This window comes from Myodes glareolus, chromosome 24, assembly GCF_982192425.1.
Source record: "Myodes glareolus chromosome 24, mMyoGla1.1, whole genome shotgun sequence".
Taxonomy (NCBI): Eukaryota; Metazoa; Chordata; class Mammalia; order Rodentia; family Cricetidae; genus Myodes; species Myodes glareolus.
The window spans coordinates 38,465,195-38,480,421 of NC_142049.1; the positions used below are offsets into that span (position 1 = coordinate 38,465,195).

General features: G+C 37.0%; 1 long non-coding RNA gene across 1 annotated transcript in view; it reads left to right on the forward strand.

Moving 5' to 3' along the window:
• The first annotated feature begins 5,763 nt into the window (after nucleotides 1-5,763).
• Nucleotides 5,764-15,227, forward strand: part of LOC125405430 (uncharacterized) — a 47,373-nt gene continuing 37,909 nt past the window's right edge. The window contains exon 1 of the long non-coding RNA XR_014999623.2: nucleotides 5,764-6,433. This is a non-coding gene — a long non-coding RNA (uncharacterized LOC125405430). The remainder of the gene's footprint in view (nucleotides 6,434-15,227) is intronic.

Here is a 15,227-nt window from a genome sequence, read left to right on the forward strand (position 1 = left end):
GGTCTGTGCCTCATTGCTTGATCTAAACCAGCCCTTGTGTAGGAAGAGGATTGCTTTCCTGATGAGATTTACAGACTTTCCTAATTCTGTGAAAGTGATATTGCTAAATCTCTTAAGGTTTTTAGGTCCTGCTTAATTTTCCACCATTTCATAATTCTCAGTAGAAAATGAAATGCTCCTTCTTCCTCACCTATAGCTCTCTAGGCACAGGCTGATCATAATCAATCTGTACTGTAAATGTTTCCTCATCTAACAGCTCCTGTAGTGCATAGGAGTGTTCTGTACAACTTCTGATCATTGCAAGGGAAACTACTTTTTACTATCATGGTGCGAATCCAAACTCACCCTTATAAGCTGCCACTAATTTTAGAATACTTTGTGCTGACTCCAGGTTATAAAGGTCTTGGATTATCACCTCAATATTTCTGTTTCCAAGATCCTTGGGAAATCAAAGACAGAGCTGCTCTACAAATTCTAAAAATTTCTCTTCTTAAAACTGTTACACATGAGCTGCTCTAGCTTTTAAAATATCTCCAAGTGGATTTGGGGAGCTCAGTCCAGTGTTCCAATGTGGGTCTCTGTCTCTATCTCCATCTGTAGCTGGACGGAGGTTCTCTGGTGATATTCAAGATAAACATCAGTATGACTATTTACATTGCCAGTTTAGGCACCCTCTCCTTCATTGCCGAGAGTTCTAGCTGGGGACATCACCATGGACACCTGGGAACCCATCTGGAGTCAAGTGTCTTGCCAACCCCAAAATGGCTCACTTAGTTAAGATATCTTCTTGCCTGCACCAATATCTGTCGTTCCTACATCTTAAACATCCCACTTTTCCAAGCATTCTCCAACCCTCCATTCTCCCTTCTCTCCCCTTTCTCCATCACCCACTACCATGATCCCAACTTTTGCCTGGCAATCTTGTCTGCTACCTATTTCCAGGAGGATCTATATATGTTTTTCTTTGGGTTTACCTTATTATTTAGCTTCTGTAGGATCATGAACTATTGGCTCAATGTCCTTTGTTTATGGCTAGAATCCACTTATGAGTGAGGATATACAATGTTCATATTTTTGGGTGTGTGTTGTCTCACTCAGGATAGTGCTTTCTTTTTCCAACCATTTGCATGTAAATTTCAATCTGTCCTTGTTTTTACTGCTGAATAATCCTCTATTGTGTAGACGTGCCACATTTTCTTTTTAAATTCTTCCATTGAGTGTATCTAGGTTGTTTCCAGGTTTTGACTATTACAAATAATACTGCTATAAACGTAGTTGAACAAACACTTTTGTTGTATGATTGGGCATCTCGGGTATATTCTCAATAGTGGTATTGCTGGATCCTGAGGTAAGTTGATTACCAAATTTCTGAGAAACTGCCACACTGATTTCCAAAATGTTGTACAAGTTTGCATTCCCATCAGCAATGGTTGAGTGTTCCAGCAAAATCCACATAGGCTATCATTGGAGGTTTTGGTTTCATCCATTCTGACAGGTGTAAAATGGTATCTCAAAGTTGTTTTGATTTGCATTTCTGTTATTGCTAAGGAAGTTGAATATGACCTTAAGTATCTTTTGGCCATTTGAAATTCTGTTGAAAATTCTCTGTTCAGTTCAGTACCACGTTTTTTAATTGGGCTTTTTAGAATGTTTATGTTTAGTTTTCTGAGTTCATTATATATTTTGGAAAACAGACCTTTGTCTGATGTAGGGTTGGTGAAAATTTTCTCCATTCAGTGGGTTGCCTTTTTGTCTTAATTACTCTGTCCTTGCTTTACAGAAGCTTCTCAGTTTGTATTATTTTGTAATATTTTAGATTCTTTGTCAAAAACCAGGTGTTCATAAGTTTGTGGATTAATATCCAGGTTTTTAATTCCAATCCATTGGTAAATGTCTCTGTTTTTACGTCAATACCAAGCTGTATTCATTACTGTAGCTCTATAATAGCATTTGATGTTAGGGATGGTAATGCCACCTGAAGTTCCTTTATTGTATAGGATTATTTTTCCTGTCCTTGGCTTTTCTTTTTCCATATTTATATATTGATGTAGATATAAATTGCCATTTTTGCTATCCATTTTAGAAATTTTATTATTAATTTATTCTTAATTAGTGTTGGTATGTATTATTTTATAAGTATTTTTATTCTAAAATATCTATGTTTATTCATTACATATTTCACTTACTCAGTAGTGATTTTGTCCTCAATGCTCATGTCTAAAATCTGAAGAACAACCACATGAACATGGAATTTAAATCTGTCCACCTGATGCTTAGTATCTTACCAGGGATATGGCTGTGATCTACAAATACATTAAAACATGGAATTAATGATCAGGCACATTTTTTTAGTCAGGCTGTCCCTCCCTTTCTGTGACATTAAATAAGCAAATAATACAATTGCAAAGAGTAAAAACACTATGACTATGTTTCCAAGAAGATAAAGAAAACCTAGTAATGGCAGATATTCCAGTACTCATATTTTTTCTGTCTATGACTTGCAATTATTCAAAACAAGAATCACATGTAAATAACAATAAGATATATGTAAAGACTCTCTTTTGCTTTTTAATGTTTTTTATTGCTTGTTTATATATTATTTACCTGATACCTTAAAAAGACACATCACTAACACAGGTAATTTCCTTAGGGGTTTATTTTATTTCATATGAATATATCATAGTTCCACTTTTTATTTTATCTTGTTTCCGCTAAATCTAGACTTTTCTATGTAGCCTCCCAGAGAATGGGATCCCTAAAGTCAGAACATGCAGGATGAATCAATCCTGGTCCCACTGCCCCTGCACTTCAGTCTTCCCCAGTCATACAACTCTCCCTCTTATTCAGAGTGCTTAGTTTTGTCATATGCTAGTTCCTTCACTGTCAGAACAGAATTAATAGGCTACCATTAGCTCAGATAATCTGTTTCAGTGGGTATTCCCATCAAGACCTTGATTTCTTTGCTTGTATTCTTACTACTTCAGTTATTCTACTGGACTGTAGGTATGCAGCCATGTGATCAACTGTGGATCTCTGCTTCTACTTCCATATTTTACTGGATTTAGGTTTTATGGTGACATTTAAGATAGTCCTCAATCTGACACAAGGCAAGGGATGTTCAAGTACCCTCTCCACTATTGCATCGGGACTTAGTTGTGGTCATCTGAAACATGGTGGCCTGCTTGATGGGGATTGTGTCCTGCCAGGTTCCTGCAATCAAGTTCCAAAGAAAATCAAAGAGTTTTATATTAATCATAAACTGACTGGCCCAATAGCTCAGGCATCATATTAACTCTTATAACTTATATTAACCCATTTTTTTCTTATCTATGTTAGTCACATGGCTCAGTACCTTTTTCAGTAGGGCAGGTCACATCCTGCTTCTTTGGTGTCTGAACAGGACTGGGGAGATATGGGCTCCCTCATTCCCAGAATTTTGTCCTTCTCGACCCACCTCTTCTTCCTGTTTGATTGTCCTGTCTATACTTCCTGCCTGGATACTGTCCAATCAGTGTTTATTTAAAACATAATTGACAGAATTCAGAATTGTCCCACACAAGTCTTCCTTGTGAATTCCTCCTATTCCAGGGTTTAGCTATTCCCATAAATTTCTTTCAATGAATAGAACTTTTTCTTTGCTCTCTTTTGCATTCCATCCCCAAACTTGGCAATCCTGATACTTCCAGTTCTTTCCTCTCCATTTCTTTCTTTGTCCTTACTTTCTGCATTCCATTTCACCGTACCCATATTTTCCCATTTTTTCATCATATTTGTCTTTTCCTCTTCCCAGGGTTATCAATTTTTTTATTAAAGTTCCCCTTAACTTACATTCTCTGTGTTCCTGAGCTATAGTTCCCTATTCTATGCTTTATAGTTGTTGTTCACCAATGATTTGGTACAAACCATCCTCATGATTCTGGTCTGAGTTTTTCACTTCAGATGAATTTTTATAGATTCATTCATTTGCCTGAAAATTTCAAAATGTCTTTGTTTTCACTGCTGAGTAGTTCTTTTTTTAACTAGACACTGAGTAGTTCTTCATAGTGAAAATGTGCTCACATTTTTTTTTATCTATTTTTGGTCAATGGGCATGGATTTTCTTTCATGTTGTTCTTATTACATCAAACACTTAAGGATTATAGAGGAAGAACACAGACATTTGCGCATTTCTGGACATTATTATCTACAATTAAGAAAAGATAATTTAACATTGCTTTTTATACAGGACCATATCAAATTTGGTGAGTAAGAATAATACAATGATCTTTAAAGTGGTCAACTCTGTAGTCGGTGATTTATACTTATTTTAATTTTTAAGCCTTCATGGTTACATTGAATACTGAGAGAGTCAGGTAGCAGTCTCAGACAGGAATATTCTAATTTGGAAATTTGTAAACCTGCAATTCATTTTTATAATACTGATTTTCCAAGCAGGCATGCTGGTATTATTCAATTTCAGGACATTAGAGAAGTGTGGTAACAGGAAGTTATCTGAGTATTCATGGTCAGTTAAGGTAGAATGGCACATTTCAGTCCCAGGAGGAAACCAATCTCAGTTATGCAAGTTTAAATAAATATCTGCATCAAACCACTCTTTTATTAATATGTAAGCACTTTTGCCCTAATCAATATCAAACAACTGGAAATAAATGTATAATTCTTGTAGTATATTCAGTACTCAAAAGCACAATATGCATAGAGGAAGGACAATGAAGCCAAACCCTTATTAGAGAAACTATTTGTAGTATTGAGCTACTGAGAAAGAAATTTAGAATTATTATCAATATAGCTTCCCAGATAGGGAAATCATATACCAATAGATGGTTTCTAATTAATGGTCCTACAACTTTCCTAAATATATTTAATATACATTAAAGATAGAAAAATTTTGTTTAGATTTAATAGTGATTATGAAATCTTGGGAAAAATTCTAGTATTTGGAATCTATTGAATTTTTAAAACAAATACACATAAATTTAATAAGAGAATATTTCATGCAAAATTATATATATTAATTACATATGATAAGAAACACTATGAAAGTTGCCTCTTGCAAAGGTGGGGGTGAATATATATATATATGATGACTGTAATGAGTCAAACATAAATGTTAAGAATATCAATATATTTAAATTTTTTCCACAAATGAATTAACTTGAATTCATTTTTTTATCATTAAGACACAGTGGAATATGTTATTACAGTCAGGTGTATTTTCAATGGGACTTGAAATCAACATTTCTTCCTACAATCCATCCATCTCCTTATACAACACTCTAATGGACATAAATATATTAGGTATTGTAATTTAACTACATGAATCATTGTATTCATACCTTATATTAAAATATAAAACATATTACATGTATTATATAACACATAATTAATGATAATTCTATGGCATAAACAAACACACATAAAAAAATGATCAAAAAGAATCAGAAACAAAGTCACAATAAAAAACCAAAGATACAAATAAAGGCTTTCATGTGTACAGCTAGCATCTAGGCAAAAGCAGCTGCATTGTTGCTGTGGCAACCAGTCATAATGAGCCAGGTTTGTCTGTTGTTAACTGGAGGCAAATCAAAGGAAAAATTCATTTTATCCTGGGTTCCCCTTTAAATGGCTCTGCTTCATTTAACTATGCATAGGAAGGAGGGAGACACAGATGACACATCAGCTCTGAATGAGATCACCATGTAAAATGCAGTTCTGTGCTTTCCATTCCTTCCTTTGAGAGCTCTCTTCTTATTGGTTCCTAGAAGACATAAAAAGGTCTGTACTGAGGGATTTTGCCAGCCAGGCTCCTGACTAAAGTCCAGTTAAGCTGGACTTTAGTCAGGAGATTGGCTATAAACAAATTCAGAGAACAAAATCTGTTCTAGAGACCTACAGGAGACAGAAGCAATAGATACCTCGTAAAAACAAAGAATTTCTGAGATTCTCCCTGCTTCTGATAAGAGCCACCTGTTCCTGTTGCAGTGCAGGGATTGTGCTTCAATGTACGAAGCCACTGCTTCAGCCTTAATATCTGTGATTTCTTGATTAGCCTTTGACTATGCATTTTCTGGAATCAAACTTTATTTTGGGATTCAATACCTGACAGAAACTGGGAATGTACCGATCATATGCACCATTGGAGGACCCACTATGATAATTGCTATGTTACAGAATAGCTTCAAGCATCTCAGATTCTGAAAATCTCAAGAGACAGAGTCCACAATCAGTGTGTTTAGGGAAGATGCCACGGCATTTCTTAATGTGATACCTGTAAGGGGCAATTGGCAGCGAAGAATAATAATCAGCGATTCGCAGGAAGAAATGTTGGATTTCAGGAAGATAGGCAGGATACAGACCCAAGAAGTTGGCTATCTAACCATCTCCTGATTACCGTGCAGTGGTTTCCCGTCTGATGATTGGATTCTGGTCTGAGGTAAACTGCATTTTTTCCCTCTTATCCACTTTCTCTTTCACTTTTTCTACCTGAGAGTATTGTAATAGTTCTGCTTATTCATTGCCAGCTAGGCTAGAATGGCACATTACAATTAAAGGAGAAATCTAATCTCAGATATTCTAGCTCCAATAAACATCTGCATGAAACCAGTGTTTGATTAATATAAAAAAAAACACTTCCCCAATGAAATTTCAAAAACTGGAAATAAATGCCTTATTCTTGTCGTTTATCCAGTGCTCAGAAATCCTAGTAAGCCTAATGGCAGGACAAATGACACTGAATTCTTATTAAATTGGCTATTTAACGTATTTAACTACTTGAAAAGTTACAGTTATTTTCAGAGTGGCTTGCCATGAAATATGCTATGTTAAAATAGATGACTTGAAATTGGTGGACATCAAACTTCCTTAAATAAATTCTCTTGTTAAAGATTTATATATATATATATGTATGTATATGTGTGTGTATTTCAGTTTTAATAGTGTCTATGAGATTTAGAGAGAACTTTTAGTATTTTAATCTACTTGTTTTTTTAAATAAATAATTATGAATTATTATTTAGACAATATTTATGTATATCGATTGCATGAAAGGAACCAAAATATGAAGGCAGCCTCATGCAAAGGCAAATGTGGAAATAACTATAAGCATTAAAACAAGCACATACAAAGGTTAACAATTTAAAAATATTTAATTTTTTCCTGAAATCAATTAAACTAAATACATTTCTTTCTCATTAAGACATTATGGGCTACCATACGACAGTTGGGTCTATATGGGAGAGGGTTTCAAATATACATTTCATTCTACAATCCACTCACTTCCTTGTACAGCACCCTAATCCACTTAAATATATTATGTATTATAATTAAACTACATGAAAAATTATACTTGCAGTTCTTATTTGTATAAAATTTAAAATATCTTATTATATGTAACAAATTTAATTATAATTTGACTGCATAAAAAAACACACGTAAAAACAGACAAAAATCATAAAGAATCAGAAGTCAGATAAACTTGGCAGCACAGATTCACAACCAAAAATCTCCAGACAGGAATGGAGGCTTTCGTGTATGTAGGTAGATTCGACGCAAAAGCAGCTGCCAGCTCGCTCAACCTGTCACATTTTGCCAAGTTTTGTCTGCTGTTCACTGTAAGCAAACTGTAGGGTAAATTACATTTCATCCTGGGTTCCCCTGTCAATTGCTCGGCTTCTTTTCACAATACACGCTAAGGACGGAGGCACACAGGACTCATCAGTTCTGGATGAGATCATCAAGTTAAATGTAGTCCTGTGCTTTCTGGTCCTTGATTAGAGATCTCTCTTCTTATTGGTTCTTACAATGCATAAAAAGGTCTTCACTGAGAGATTTTCCCAGTGGGGCTTTGACTAAAGTCCTGCTAAAAACTGGACTTTAGTCAAGGCCTCGCTGTAAAGAACACCAGAGATGAAAATGTGCCCCAGAGACCTGCAGGATACAGAAGTAATAGGAAAAGCAAGGACTTTGTGAGAAGAGTCACCCGTTTCTGTTTGCAGTGCAGGAAATGTACTCTAATCTGAAGCCACTGATTCAGCCGTAAAATCTGCGATTCCTAGGTTATCTTTGGATTATGAATTTTCTGAAATGATGATTTTCTTAGTAAGTCTATACATGACAATACTGGAATGTACTGATCTTATGCGCCATTGGAGGCCTCAGTAAGATAATTGCTATGTTGGCAAATAGCCTGCGGCACCTGGGAACCTGAAAATTTAAAGTATAAGCTTCCCCAATAAGTGTTTAGGAACTACGACATGGCATTTCTGAATGTGATCCCAGTAAGCTGCAATTGCAGCACAGTATAACAATCAGCCACCCGCAGGGAGGAATGTAAAACTTCAGGTAGACAGGCAGGATACAGACCCAAGAAGTCCGATATGTTCACCTCCTATTTTTCTTCACAATATTTCCCTTTTGATATTTGGATTCTGGTCCTTGGTAAACTACATTATTTCCTGCCATCTACTTTCACTTTCATATTTTTCTGTCACAGCAAACAATGAGAAGGGAGGTAGAAATGAGTCAGCAGCTCTGATGCGGATCTCCATGGTTACCACAGGCTTTGTTCCTATTGGTGGAATTCAGATCATTCTTCTCATTGTTTGGGGAAAATTTGAATTCACACAGTACTTCAGTCAGAGGCAAGGAAAGCTAATAATATCGTCAGCATAGAGGATCATTCCTAGTTAGGCTCTGGCTATATGCCTGCTCTCAGCTGCAAATATTTATAACTGAAATCTGAATGTACATTGGCCCAGACATAGCAGACTGCTCTTGACAACTATTTGAGGATTACATCAGAGTAATTAGCAGTCAGGTAGTAGTCCATTCTCAGTATCACAGCTCAGTGTCACCTGGTATGGTCTGTGCATCCTGCCCATCTCTGCTTCTGAAACTTCTCCTTCTCTTTAAACCTTTGGCACTATTATCTCTGTCTTGGACACTGGTATCTGCAAAGAAATAATACCCTTAATGTTTTAGTATATGGCAGTGTCAAGGGGAGTCATACTCTTTCCTCTTTTTTCTGAGTTTCATTGTGAAAACTGATATGACATTGCATTTTTTCATGAAAAGAGAATCATTGAACATATTATACAGTAACATATGAAAGCACTATGCTACCTGTCACCAAAGACTCTGAATAGAATAAGATATACAAGAGGAATCCTACTTCTTTTCATCCTATTGCTTTTAAGGTTCCCACAGTCACAAATTTGCTGTTTTGATTGACATAGTCTTTCTGTATTTGCTTATAAATACTCTTGTGCATGATTCCAATGTTTATTGATGATGGCAACGAGGTATTACATACTTCCCTTGAAAATAATTAACACAATAGATATTCTTGTTATTGTGTGTCTTGTTTTATATGCTTTAAAAAAGTGCTGAACTTATCTTTTATGTTCATCACAGACTCTAAGTGTGTATGTCTGCTAGTAATTTTGAGACTGGGAAACATTGGTACTTTGGAATCTAAAGCCTCCATTTCAATCTGTTACAATATTTCCGCCATCTTTAAAATATATGTGTAACAGACTTCCAGGTAAATTTTAAAGACTTGAAACACCATAACACAGGACCATGCAGGCTCTTAATTTTTATAGAAAAAACTTCCCTGCACATCATCATGTTGTTGTCCAACTAGGGACAAAGTAAAATCTCTGATGAGGCTCAAATGATGCTAAGATATATGAGCATATCATTATTTCAGTAGAGTCTGGTAGAAAAACATTTCTTATTTTAATGTAAGTCTGTCATCATCGTAGACGTAGATTCCTAGCCATTAAGGCTGTTCGAGTTGTACCTTTCATCATATAGTCTTAATCACAATATTTACTTGATTTCTTAATATTTTCACCATTATGACAAATATATATATATATATATGAAGACTTCTTACTCTTTTTGTTTTCAAGCATATAGCTAATGAGAATGCAGAATTTTGATCATGCTTATTTCAGTATTAATCTTCAATTATAGCCCAGTAGGTAATCCCATTTAATTTACTAATAATATTGGAAGTATTGACATTCTATGATGATAAAAGTATCATCATTCAAAACATTCAAAACAGGTTCTTTCCACCATTCTGGCAGTTGAAATTGTCTGTGAATCTCTAGTTTTGATTTATAGTCATGACTTTGGCCAATAAACAAATGTAATAACACATCTACTTGAATCTGAGTGAGAAAATCTGATAACCCGCATACTATAAGAAGTTCAGTTTTACAATCTCTCTCCTAATATACTATGAAGCACCTTAATTACTTTCTAATATTTATGTAATTTTATGTATATCTACATGTATGAAATTGATTATACATAATTATAGTTATACACACATATGCATGCAAGTGTATACTTTCTTCACACAATTTAGAATTTCCTACACGGGTACTCTATGTTATTTCATGCTCATTCTTCCTCCTTTAAAATGATGTTTATATTAAAATTATAAAAATAAATCCTACCACTAAACAAAATAATTATATTTTATTCTTTGATACAATTACATACATGGTTATTCCTACTGAGTAAATACTGTTGTGATTTTGTGTAACCAATTTAGCATTGATCTTTTCTAATTTAAAGGCCTATCAATATAACTACACAGAAAAAAATGATCCTTTTATTCTTAGGCTCCAATATTTTTCAGTGGCTTTTTTTCTAAGAGTGTTACTTTTAGAGACTTTTCTACATGTTTTGACTTTTCAGTAGGGGATTTAATTTTTATATATTTATTTTTATTAATTTATAAAAAATTTCCACTTCCTCCCCTCCTCCCAATACCCTCCCACTCCCCCCACTCCCTCTCCAGTCCTAAGAGCAGTCAGGGTTTCCTGCCCTGTGGGAAGTTCAAGTTCCTCCCCTCTCCTTCTGGGCCTAGGAAGGTGATCATCCAAACAGACTAGGATCCCAAAAAGCCAGTACATGGAGACGAAACAAGACCCAGTGCCAATACCAATGGCTTCTCAGACAGCCCCCATGTCAGTCACATTCAGGGAATCTAGTTTGAGTATCAGTCTAGCTGGCCTTGGTGAACTCTCATTAGATCACTCCCCTTGTGTCAATGCGAGGACGTACCCCTCAAGGTCCTGACTTCCTTGTTCATGTTCTCCCTCCTTCTGCTCCTCATTTGGACCTTGGGGGCTCAGTCCAGTGCTCCAATGTGGGTCTCTGTCTTAATCTCCATCCATCAACGGGTGAAGGTTCCCTCAGATCCTGACTTCCTTGCTCACATTCTCCCTCCTTCTGCTTCTCATTTGGAACTAGAGAGTTAAGTCCAGTGTTCCAATGTGGGTCTCTGTCTCTATCTCCATCCATCGCCAGATGAAGGTTCTATGGTGATGTGCAAATTATTCATCAGTATGGTTATAGGCCAAGGCCAGTTCAGACACCCTCTCCTCTGCTGCCCAGGAAAAAATCTGGGGACCTCTCCTTGGACCTGTGGACCCCTTCAGAATCAAGTCTCTTGCAAACACTAAAATGGCTCCCTTAGTTGAGATGTATACTTCCCTACTCCCATATCCATCCTTCCTCCCTCCCTCCATCCTATTCCACCAAGCTATCCCCAATCCCCCCATTCTCTCTTCTCTCTAACCATCTACCCTTACTTCCAGCCCCCAAACTCCATGCAACAAAGTCTTGCCTGGCAATCTTGTACACTTCCAATATCCAGGAGGATAACTATATGATTTTCTTCAGGTTCACCTTCTTATTTAGCTTCCCTAGGATCACGAATGATAGGCTCAAAGACCTTTAATTATGGCTAGAATCCACTTATGGGTGAGTACATACCATATTCCTCTTTTTGGGTCTGGGTATCCTCACTCACTAAAGCGTTTTCTATTTCCATCCATTTGCATGCATAAGTCAAGATGTCATTGTTTTTTTACCATTGAGTAAAACTCTAATGTGTATAAGTACAACACCTTTAAACATGTTTCTATTGAGGGGCACCTAGGTTGTTTCCATGTTCTGGCTATTACAAATAGTGCTGCTATGATCATAGTTGAAAAAATGCTTTTGTAGTATGATAGGGCATCTCTTGGGTATATTCCCAAGAGTGGAATTGCTGGGTCCTGAGAGAGGTTGACTCCCAGTTTACTGAGAAACTGCCACACTGATTTCCACAGTGGCTGCACAAGTTTGCATTCCCACCAACAATGGATGAGTGTTCCCCTCGCTCCACATCCTCTCCAGCATAGGCTATCATTGGTGTTTTTGAGTTTAGCTATTCTGACAGGTGTTAGATTGTATCTCAAAGTTGTTTTGATTTGCATTTTCCTGATCTCTAAGGAGGTTTAGAATGACCTTAAGTGTCTTTTGGCCATTCAAAGTTCTTCTGATGAGAATTCACTCTTCGGTTCAGTACCCCATTTTTTATAGGGTTAATTAGAGTTTTAGTATCTAGTTTCTTTTTTTTAAGGTTATACATTTATTTTATTTTTTTCCAAAGTTTATTAAATTATGAAAGTTTCCATTTTCGCCTCTCCTCCCAACACCCTCCCACTCCCCTCCTCCTCCCCCCTCTCCATCCCTAAGAGCAGTCAGGGCTTCCAGTCCTGTGGGAAGTTCAAGATCCTCCCCCCTCCCTCCAGGTCCAGGAAGGTGATTATCCAAACAGACTGGATCCCATAAATCCAGTATATGTAGAGGAAACAAGTCCCAGTGTCGTTGTCAATGGCCTTTCAGAAAGACTCCGGGCCAGTCACATTCAGAGAATACGGCCACATTCAGAAAATCTGGTTGGATCACAAGCTCGTTCAGTCCCAGTCCAACTGGCCTTGGTGAACTCTCATTAGATCAGTCCCCTTGTATCAGTGGGTGATCGCACCCCTCGCGGTCCTGAGTTTTTTTTTTTACATGTTCTTCCTTCTTCTGCTCCTCATTTGGACCATGGGGGGCTCAGTCCGGTGCTCCTATGTGGGTTTCCGTCTGTATTGCCATCCATCGTCAGATGAGGGATCTATGGTGATAAGCAAAATCTTCATCAGTATGATTATAGGCCAAGGCCGGTTCTGGCACCCTCTCCTCTGTCCAGAGAACAATCTGGGGATCTATCCTTGGATCTGGGATCACATTTATAATCAAGTCTCTTGTAAACCCTAAAATGACTCTCTTAGTTGAGATATATTCCTCCCTGATCCCATATCCATTCTTCCTCCCTCCCCCCATCTCAGTCCCCTGAGTTTTCCCCGTTCCTCCCCTTTTCCCTTCTCTCTAACCCTCTCCCATTCCAACAACCCTCCCACCCACCCCCCATGCACCCGAGGTTACCTCGGACTCTTGTCTATTTCCAATCTCCACGAAGATAAGTACATGATTTTCTTCAGGTTCAGCTTCTTATTTAGCTTCTCGAGGATCTCGAATAATAGGCTCAAAGACCTTTAATTATGGCTAGAATCCACTTATGAGTGAATACATACCATATTCCTCTTTTTGGGTCTGGCTTACCTCACTCAGTAAAGCGTTTTCTATGTCCATCCATTTGCATGCAAAATTCAAGATGTCATTGTTTTTTACCGCTGAGTAAAACTCTAGTGTATATATGTTCCACACCTTTTTTAACCATTCTTCTATTGAGAGGCACCTAGGTTGTTTCCAGGTTCTGTCTATTACAAATAGTGCTGCTATGAACATAGTTGAAAAAATGTGTTTGTGGTATGATAGGGCATCTCTTGGGTATATTCCCAAGAGTGGAATTGCTGGATCTAGAGGGAGATTAACTCCCAGTTTCCTGAGAAACCGCCACACTGTTTTCCACAGTGGCTGCACAATTTTGCATTCCCACCAACAATGGATGAGAGTTCCCCTCTCTCCACATCCTCTCCAGCATAGGCTATCCTTGGTGTTTTTGATTTTAGCTAATCTGACTGGTGTAAAATGGTATCTCATAGTTGTCTTGATTTGCATTTCCATGATCCCTAAGGATGTTGAGCATGACCTTAAGTGTCTTTTGGCCATTCGAAGTTCTTCTGTTGAGAATTCTCTGTTCAGATCAGCACCCCATTTTTTAATTGGGTTAATTAGAGTTTTATTGTCTAGTTTCTTGAGTTCTTTGTATATTTTGGACATCAGGCCTTTATCTGATGAGGGGTTGGTGAAGATCTTCTCCCAGTCAGAAGGTAGCCTTTTTGTCTTACTGATGGTATCCTTTGCTTTACAGAAGCTTCTCAGTTTCAGGAGGTCCCATTTATTCATTGATTCTCTTATTGTCTATGCTACTGGGGTTCTACTTAGGAAGTGGCCTCCTGTGCCTATATCTTGTAGACTATTTCCCACTTTCTCTTCTTTCTGGTTCAAAGTGGTCCAATTAATGTTGAGGTCTTTAACCCATTTGGACTTGATTATTGTGCATGGTGATATATATGGATCTACATTCATTATTCTACAGGTTGACATTCAGTTATGCCAGCACCATTTGTTAAAGATGCTTTCCTTCTTCCATTGCATACCTTTAGCCCCCTTGTCAAAAATCAATTGTTCATAGGTTTGCGGGTTAATACCTGAGTCTTCTGTTCGATTCCATAGGTCGACTTCTCTGTTCTTATGCCAGTACCAAGCTGTTTTCAATCCTGTAGCTGTGTAATAGAGTTGGAAGTCAAGGATGGTTATACCTCCAAAAGTTCCTTTATTATATAAGATTGTTTTGACTATCCTGGGTTTTTTGTTTTTCCATATAAATTTGAATATTGTTCTCTCAAGGTCTGCGAAGAAGTTTGATGGGATTTTGATGGGGATTGCATTGAATCTATAGATTGCTTTTGGTAGAATTGCCATTTTTACTATGTTGATCCTCACAATCCAAGATCTAGGGAGATCTTTCCATTTTCTGGTATCCTCCTCTATTTCTTTCTTCAAACAGCTAAAGTTCTTGTCAAATAGGTCTTTCACTTCCTTGGTTAGAGTTATCCCAATATATCTTATTCTATTTGTGGATATCATGAAAGGTGAAGTTTCTCTGATTTCCCTCCCTGCTTCTTTATCCTTTGTGTAAAGGAGGGCAACTGATTTTTTGGAGTTGATCTTGTATCCTGCCACATTACTAAAGGTGTTTATCAGCTGTAGGAGTTCTTTGGTAGAGTTTTTGGGGTCGCTTATGTATACTATCATATCGTCTGCAAATAACGAGCGTTTAATTTCTTCTTTTCCAATATGAATTTCCTTGATCGCATTATGTTTCATATTGCTATTACTAGAACTTCTAGCACTATATTGACGAGGTA